This window comes from Crassostrea angulata, chromosome 2 (genome assembly GCF_025612915.1).
Source record: "Crassostrea angulata isolate pt1a10 chromosome 2, ASM2561291v2, whole genome shotgun sequence".
Taxonomy (NCBI): domain Eukaryota; kingdom Metazoa; phylum Mollusca; class Bivalvia; order Ostreida; family Ostreidae; genus Magallana; species Magallana angulata.
Window position 1 is genome coordinate 29,234,330 of NC_069112.1, and position 9,721 is coordinate 29,244,050.

General features: G+C 32.7%; 1 pseudogene; it reads right to left on the reverse strand.

The window, feature by feature from the left end:
* Window positions 1-45: 45 nt before the first annotated feature.
* On the reverse strand, window positions 46-5,912 carry LOC128174154 (uncharacterized; annotated as a pseudogene).
* Between the last annotated feature and the right edge of the window lie 3,809 nt (window positions 5,913-9,721).

The window sequence follows — 9,721 nt, forward strand, 5'->3', positions numbered from 1 at the left end:
TTTATTATTTTTTCAAGATCAATTCTCTGTAAATATCAAAATTAAGCATATGTATTTCATTTAAAAATAAAATCATATCCCTCGTTTATACGATATTTTAGTTGTTAGTTGTTTTTTTAAGCCAATTACGCATACGTATTTCATATAAAAATAAAATCATATCCCTCGTTTATACGATATTTTAGATAGAATATAAAACAAAAAAATATGAACACATATATTATAAACCACTGCTTGTTCAAATTATATTGTGGCTCTTCTGAAGAGTAATACGTATATGTACATATATTTATCTATCTAAATATTGGATGTATTTATCGAACAAATACTATAAATGTATATATTTACATTGGAACTATGAATCTATGTTGATGCGCAATACTTGTACTTTGAATCGTGAAATGTGAAAGTTCAATAACAAAAATAGTTTTATGTACCTTCAAAGTTTCTTGTTAAAAAAGCAAGTAAAATACTAATGTAAATACTGATGTTGTTATTTATCATCATTATTTGTTTAACTTTTAAAACCAGTAGACCAGTCGAACATTGACATATTTAATATTTCAATATTTAAAATTGCATCGACATGCAGATATCTTCCTGGTCTGTTTATTTTTTTAAGAAGAATAATCGTTCGTTGTCACTTAACCCACTTAAGAGACATTTTCCTGTGGTACGTTCTACTTAATATGCTATCAGCTTTTGCAGAGTCCTTAGGATTTACTTCCTCCTAACGTAATTGGCTTAAAAAAAACAACTAACACACACTTAATATGAAATTATTCAAATTAAATGGGGCAAAACTTTAATGGATTGTGGGTATTTTGCAAACTCTTAGTAATGCAATTTCGTGGATGCGTCTTTGTTTGGTTTTAATAAGAAAACTAACCCTTTCAAATTATTTTTTTTCGACTAAGATGCCACTTTGTTGGATGTGGCTACCCACGAATACAACAAAATATGTGGATAGCGAATTCTATTGATACAACAGTATTATATTTATTAAGTATATTAGAAGCTGTTGTAATCTAGCAGAATGTAGTTTTGTCATCTTACATCAAAAATCACTTTTCATTGTTTGTCTTGTAGTAATTTACTGACATGGTTCATAGATTTCTGATTTGTTAATTTCACCAAGCTCCTGATATGACGTTTCGTTAGAAGCCTTTTTGGAAACATCATTATCTCCTCTGTATTTTTCTTCATTAACTTGATCCTTTGCCACCCCCGGACTTGCTCGTCGTTACCTGAAAAAAAATAAACATTGAAATGCAGCTGTGATGTAATGTCACGTGACATACCCGGTTAGTCTTACAAATTTAAAATGAATTTGATTAACATGCTATTTACCATTTTACAACGAAGATTGCAATAAGGATACAATTCAAACCCAGTGAAACACAAAACACAGCTACAAAGCCATGAAAATTAGATTCCAATTCTTCGCCATCTTCGTTAATGTTTGATACTTTAAAAGATCGTGAAAAATAAAAACGACAAGTATATGACACTTTTGTATCCCTTATTTGTAAAATTTCCTCATTTTCGCAAAATATGTGAATCTATTTTGAGGCTATTCATAAAAAAAACAAAACATTAAATTCATCCTAAAAGAGTTTAAAGATCATTTTTGCTTGTAGTGTTCTCTTATTTAGAAAGATATCAGCACATTCAGTTGGTTAACATTCAGCTTATTAATAAATGAATTGAAGTTATGATTTATAAAAAAAAATTAAATAATTTTCTTTACACATCACGTGATACAAATCACCGGATGTCACAAAATTGATTGTGTTGTGATGTATTTCTAGCTTCAGAATTCAAAACATTTCTCTAATAACGCTCTTTTCATGTTTAAACTTTAATATGACTAACCATCAAAGCAATCATCACCTCCCATCCATTTCTACAGCCGTGTCTACAAACGCCAGACACGTGGTCACAGTCACGTGATGTTTTGCAAAAGCTGCTACATTCTTGAAGGCAACCAATTCCAAAGAAACCGAACTTGCATACTGCAGTAATCAACGGAAAGTTAATATCAATTGCTCGCATAAATTTTGAAATAATTTTAATAATTAGCCGGGCTCTGCTGAAAGTAGAGTCCTGGTTGTAGACAAGCAAATGGCCAATGTTACTATAAATAGCACAACTTCAAAAGTAATCAAAAAACCAAACAGCGTCAAAGTTATAGCTTCCGCTGTACCAAATAGCTACACAAAGAGCCACGTTTTGTCAAAAGTGTTGGCATTTTGGGTTTTTTTTTATTCCGAGAGAAATGTCTATCTTTTTCAGTTTTCTTATTAAAAACGTGTTTTAAAATCAAAAATATTCGTTTTGGACACAATGCGCATGAATTTTCACGAACTACATTGCTGTGCGTTGAAGAAATGGGGATTGAATGTATAACGCTTGTTGCAAAATTCAAGGCAGCAACTGTTGAACTTGTTTCTACTAGAAAGACATATTTTTGTGTATAGCCTGACACTTTGGGGACATTTAAAACATGAGAGAGAGAGGAGAGAGAGAGAGAGAGAAAGAGAGAGAGAGAGAGAGATTTTCAGTCTTTACTATACTACACAATATGCATAAAGACACACCAAAAAGCCCGGCCTTCAGTACTTTGATTTTTATAGTCCTGTCATTAAAGCTCAGCTTGTATGTATGTATTATAAGTTCTTACTTTGTTGACATCTCTTTCCTTCATATCCCGGCTTACACCCAGTAAGACACGAGCCATTAACATGGGAACAATACATTAGGTCAGAACAATGACCACACGTCTCATTACATTTCAAACCATATTTTCCACTTTTACATTCTAAAAATAAAAAAAAATCAGGATAATTCATAACATTATGTGTGTTTCCAAAATAAAGACGTACGTAATTTTACACGGTTTAGAAATCAATCGGATTTACCTGTCTTACACAACTGTCCAAATACCCAGCACTGCACCCAGTAGGACAGGTCCCATCAACAGCGGAACACTCTGCTTCATCGACGCAGTGTCCACAGGTTTCAGTACAGTTATAACCATAATATCCAATGTCACACTCTTGAAAAATAATACATTAAATTTGCAATGTTTTGTTTACTAGAATAGAATTTACACGAAGTTATTTATACAACGTAAAAGTGCAATGTTCATGTAGCATACTATATTATTTAGTATAATATTTTACATAGTGTGTTTTAATATGATGAAACCAACCATATACTTCAAGTTCACATATATCAGCGAACGCGTATTTGGAATAACCATGTGGATACACAAGTCCTGGGAGTCTTTCGTTGTAATAAATAACATACTGTCAATACACAGCGCAGGTGACATTAAAAACTGCTGGTATTGATTCTGTGGTGAAAATATTGTCCTTATAACACAATGCTCCATCAATTTCAGATGTTGTATTTGAGACATATATAGAAAAACCCAAGAATCTAGAGGTGTAGCCATTTGATGAATCTGCAAAGAAATGAAAAGTTCTAAACATCTTCTAGTGGAATTAACTACAAAATGGGATAAAATACTCTAGATTCTATAATATACACATTTAGAAGGCTTAAGTTTATTAAAGACGGTTGTAAATAATTCAAACATCCAAATAATCGTGAAAACATCACCAAACAGGCGGCCAATAGGCCGTAACATTCATCTGAGTACCATAGCCCAAGAAATTGTGGAGGAACCGCATAAATGCATTTGATTTAGGAATAAGGTATGATTCTTTGAGTATTATGAGGTGATAATTTTTGCCAAGGCGTTATTAAATCTAATAAAGCCCGAAGGACTTTATCATAGATTTGATCACGCCCCGACCGAAATCATCACCTCATAATATTCAAAGAATGATTCCTGATTACTTATATTTATATAATTTTAAGACGCTGTACGATTATATATTTAAATATACATGTAGATAATCAAACCCCGCTGGCTCCCAAATTATACGCCTTTTAAAGCTATGGCTTATAAAGAACAAAATCGAGACGTAGTGTTATCACAGGCAAAGACACTGGAAAATGCAAATATTTGAGTTCTCTCCCTGTTTTCTTTTTTTTTTTTTTTTTTTGGGGGGGGGGGGGGGAAGGACTCTTAATCCTATATATTAGCACCAGACCTATCACTTATAACCTGTATATAACCTACTACTAAAAAGATGTACAGCTTCCATACAAAGTATTTTTTCCCTAGATATGTTAACTTTCAAAATAGGTTTTATGTTTATAAATTTTCATAGATAAACTGAAACAAGGTGGCTAGTATACTATTTTGATCATACAACTTTTAAATTACATTATATTTAATGGTTAACTACTAACTATGAACAAACGATGGAAGATAACTCCATTTTGTAGAAGCAAAGAAAGATAAATTCATTATCTGTTATAATCCTCTTTCCTGAACTCCTTTCATATGCTTTCATAATATCATATCAATGACCTTGATGGGCAGATTTATTATATTTCTTTCCTAACATGTGAATTGGATTATTTTTTAAATTAAAATTCCTGAGCAGAATAAAATAAGACAAATACATACCCCCCCCCCCTTTCCAAAGCATTACCCTTGCCTTACATGCAGGTAAAAAGAAATATAAGTAATTATGTCAGGAGTTAGTTTTTTTTATAAATCCGTGTTCTGTGTCTGTATTTTTAAATCTGTATTCTTTGTTTTTAAACATTATTTGCACTAACACAATATATGGCTGCCCCCCCCCCCCCCCCCACGACCTGAACCACTGACCAAGGGGCCTTAATTTGTGGACATGATTACCAATCATTCAGTTTTTTGGGAGTAAAGAAGATTTCTTAAGATTTACTACATTTTCACTATATGGCTATATTGCTGCGCATCCTTTAATCCAAAACCTCTGTTAATTTGAAGTACAACAAGCTAGGGTTAAGGGTAAAGTAAATATGCTCTGATATAAAAGGGCATGATCTGATACATGTATAACCTTGGCAATTGACCTAGAAGCGTCATTCAAGGTCTTTGAACACTCTTTGATAGAAAACACTCTGAGCAAGATTGAACAAAGGTGAGAGAATATATGATCTGCACAAAGATTTATTTAGATAAGTCTGTACAGTGGCACTCAGGGGATGTACAGGGGGTGACAGTGAAAACACAGGGGGTGACAGGGGAAGACAGGGGATTTTTATACGGATAGGGGTATTTAGAGCCAGTAGTGGTATGTCCTTAACCAAAAACGTAAGATCTGGATCAACTGTCATTGCATATTTTACCATTAGGCGCTCTGAAAGTGAAGTATGAGCCAGGTTGAGCAAAGGGGAGAAGAAGACGTGCCATTGACAAGAGATTTTGGACGAATAGACGGACGGATGAACAATCGGACTGATCACTATAGGGTCGCTTACACAAGAGCCAAAACATGTACACTTGATAAAAGATATTTACCCCAAACAACGTTGTCCGTCCTGTAATATATTATGATGTAATGGATATTTGCGAGCCGTGTGAGGTTTACCCACCAAGTGGCCGTGGTTTTATTATTGGCAGAGAGAGAACATTGACCTCCTAGTCCACTGAGATCGGACTTCAAACCATCTACAGCATTACTGGCGTCAAATCTATCTTCATTTGGCTCAATAGGGTCCAAAGTATATGTGTTTTGTTGGAATGCAGGCAGGTGGAGGGCAATGTTACTTGTTGGCTGACCTACAAAATTAATTATTTGTTTTATTTGTTTTCGATATTTATTTAAACTTTAAAGTAAATCTTGGTCATGCAAAACCTAATATATCGATACTAAAACAAGACAAATCTTTATATCATATTCCGAAACTATTGAAAAAGATAGTCTGACTTTTTTGTCAACACTATCTGATTAACATAATTATTAAGTGATGTAAAAGTAACGTGTATATTTACTTACCATAGGCATATGTAAGTGTCAAAATTTCAACCCGTAATATCAGACAAATTATGCGGGAAATGAAGTAAACATAATAATCTTAAACCATTGTTGAATGATATGTTCACAGTATGCCGAATGAGTGATAAAGTAATATATCAGGAAGTAATCTCACCAATTCACATGACAAAATCGTGCATGTATATTTCAATGATGTCGTTAAAACAGTATATTTTCATTCTACAGTTCCCTTCAAAAAATAAAATAATTTACATTTTAAAAGTCTTGTAACCCCATAAAAATCTTGCAGAAGTATAAAAATGTCTTGTTCTTCTTCTTACTAATGGCTGTAAATTTGCAGTTAAAAGAATCAAGTTTAATGGGACGATGTAAATAAAGTGTGTAAAATAACAATATCAGCTTGTTTATAATGGACATAGAAGAGAAGTTAAAAACACTAGCTTGTATAATCAACTTTTTAAAGGTTGGTGACTGGTCTTATTTGACCTTAAAGAGAGCGTTACTCAAATGGGTTTTCTAGGTACACGTATGTTGCACCATTGAGCCCTCATAATATTTTTGTTCATACATGAACATGTACTACATCGTTGAAATCAGTCCAATGTAAAGACATCCCGTGAGTTTCTAATACGTTGCTAATGTAGACTCGCAAGTTGTTGTTTTTTTTGTCAGAAGGAGTATAATTTTACTTTATTTTGACATTTTAGACAATTTTTAGAGTGGTGTCGAGTGCCCAGCCCCGTCCCGTCTTGAATCAGCCACTGGATAAATCATTTTTAAAGTGCATTTTTTAAACAATAGAATTAAATATTGCCAGTAACATTGTAACAATAGAATAACAAGAAAGCATATTGACGCAAGCGTCAAATGGGCCGCAAAAATATAATTGTTGTATGAATCATTGATTGTTTACATAAAAACACACCACAAAGAAGAAAATAAGAGTTGGTTGTACTAATTGTTATGGTAAATTTTAATATACTTTCAGCAACTTGTTTTGAAGTAAGTTTAAGAAATATTTTATTCAAAAATATACATATAAGTATATAAATGAATCTGGATTGAACAGCAAGCAATACTAGCCTATATTAGTTCTCTCCATCTGAGATTGAAGTTAAAATTTTACTATTATCATAAAGAATCGATTTCGTTACTGAAAGCATTTCTAACGGAAATTGTATGATCATTGCCATAGTATGAAGTAATGGAGAACACACTGCATGATTTGTACATTACTCTAATACAAAGTTCAACAAATCATTTTTCTCTTGGAGATTATGAATTTCAAACGGTTAACCATTTTGGGTTTTTTGTTGTTGCATAGTATTGAATGAAAACTTAATGCATTAATTTAATATATGATTTCAAGGAACCTCATAATAAAATAAAAATGGATAAGTTCAAATTTTCCAGTCAATTCAAATTTTCATTTCTGTCATATTCTTGCGTAAATAAATGATATAAAATTAAAATAAATGTCATTTCATGATATTTTCTACCACATTTTACATGGAAATATAATAAATACACACGCAAAGTCATTTTATTTGACACGGCACATAGAAATTCAAATACATCATTTACATAAAATTTAATGACATTCAGGTCTTTAGTATTTCAGGTTTTTAGTATGTCCCGCAAACCGATCCTGATGCATTGTTTTGAAAAGAATGAAAAACTCCGAAATTTTCCGAATAGATTATAGTCTCGATAAAAACTCGACAATCTACTAAGTATGACCTACTTTTCATTTATGAGTAAAACCAAAAATATGTGATATTTTCTAAAAGACATAAAACATATTTCTACCTGCAAATTTACTTTAAATTCATAAAAAATAAGCATAGTATTAATTCTATTAAAAAAGAACTGTCCCGCAGAAACGCAGTAACAATATTTAAATGTGTATCAAATAACGGACCGCCTTCCGGCGGCCCGTAATAAAACGATCTCTGATTGTCTTTTTTTGTATCTTTGGATTATATACTTTAGCGATAATATGTCACAAACAATGGCGTTTGTTTAGGGTGATGATAGTGCAATATTTAAAGACCGTTCTTTTTTACCAGTTGGTTTACATCTGGCATGTTTATTTTAATGATGTTGGATATAAATAGATACAGGATTGACGTCATGGGGGTAAAAACGAATCTCTTTTGTAGGTGCTTATTCTTAAACTTGTGCAAATATTTATACTGCTACTTTAAAGAAATTGTCAAAAATCATTCTGTTTGATAATTATTTATTACTGCTTTTTACCTTCATTGAAATTAACCGAACATAGAAACTTCCAAAGTTACCAAATGACGTATCAATTGGTAGCATTTCAAATCTTAAGCATTTTCTACATCCAACTGCTGAGGCAGTAATGTTTTCCTTTTAAATATGCTTCATTACAGGGGGGGCGAGTGTGTTGATTTTTTCGGAAAGGGGGGGGGTAGTCAGTTTTTTTGACATTTTTAACTTTTTTACAGTATGCATTGTCCAGTTTAGTATTTCATTGTATAGAATTGTCTTCATACATGTACATATAAAGCAATAATACAGTTCATAAATGATTGTATACATGTATACAGATGCCAGTAAGGGTAATTATATACTCTTCCTTTTCATGATTGAAATTCTAAGAACTGATAAATTAAAATTTTCAAATTCTCTTTTCTTTACTTGAAAAACTGCAAAAAATGAACCTCTGCCATTCAGTCAACTTAATATTAACTGAAAGGCCTGAAAAGGTGACTGAATGGCATAGCTATCCCATTTACTCACTTTTAAGTTACCGTTCAGTCACATTTTAGTTAACTGAGTGGAGGAGGTTAATCCTTTGCTGGGGAAAAAGTATCAAGGGGTGTTAAAACAAAATATTGCATTATTGTTTAGTATTACCGAGCATTCAGACCTTAGGACGTTTGTGTATATAGAAGTACATGTACACGTGTATCCCTCACCTCATTGTTCCCTATCTCGCTAAGGTGCACTGCAAATTGTCAATACGGGCTGTGTACAGTAGCTATTACATAACCACGGACGGACTCTTTAAAAACTTAAACTGCAACCAACCAGTTGTTAAACATGTGATTTCAGGTTCTTTGATCAATATATTGATCTGGTGTAAAATAAAACTTTTATGAATAAAACATAAAATTCACCGCTTTAAGTTAATCTTAATAATTATACATTGTAAGTTATAAAAATTAATTAGGATTGCATGTTAACTTATTGAGAAATCAGTTTCCGGTTAATCTATCAGTAACTTTTAATTCAAAATCAATGCAAACTCTCCTTTCTCTCTCTCTCTCTCTCTCTCTCTCTCTCTCTCTCACTCACTCTGTGTCTATATATTAAACTCCAACATGTATAGAAAACACTAGTACAGCATTTACATGTATGTCGTGTGTCATGTTTTCCAGGTTCGAAGATTCGGTTACTCTGCCTGGGCAATTATAATACAAATCAAAAATTTAAATCGGTAATATTTACAATTCGCTTCTCTCTACTAGAGCGCACACGCTTCCTCAACAGAAAGTGTTCTGTTGTCAGCCAACACAACACATACAATAAAACCCCGTAGCCTTATGCAGGCACGTTAGGTGTTTATTTGTGTTCTAGGTTTCACCCCATTTACTGTGTCCTTTACAGCTTCTTCTCACCTCGGCTCTCTGTTCAGAATTCCTACTTAGAGCTCAGAAACTCTCCTTATATACCCTAGGTCACGTGATACTTGGGGATCTAGAAACAGGAAGTAGTACTTTAGTATGAGAAGCGAATATAATTTGATTCCGACTTTTATTTCAGTGTATGTTTTTACCTGGAATGAT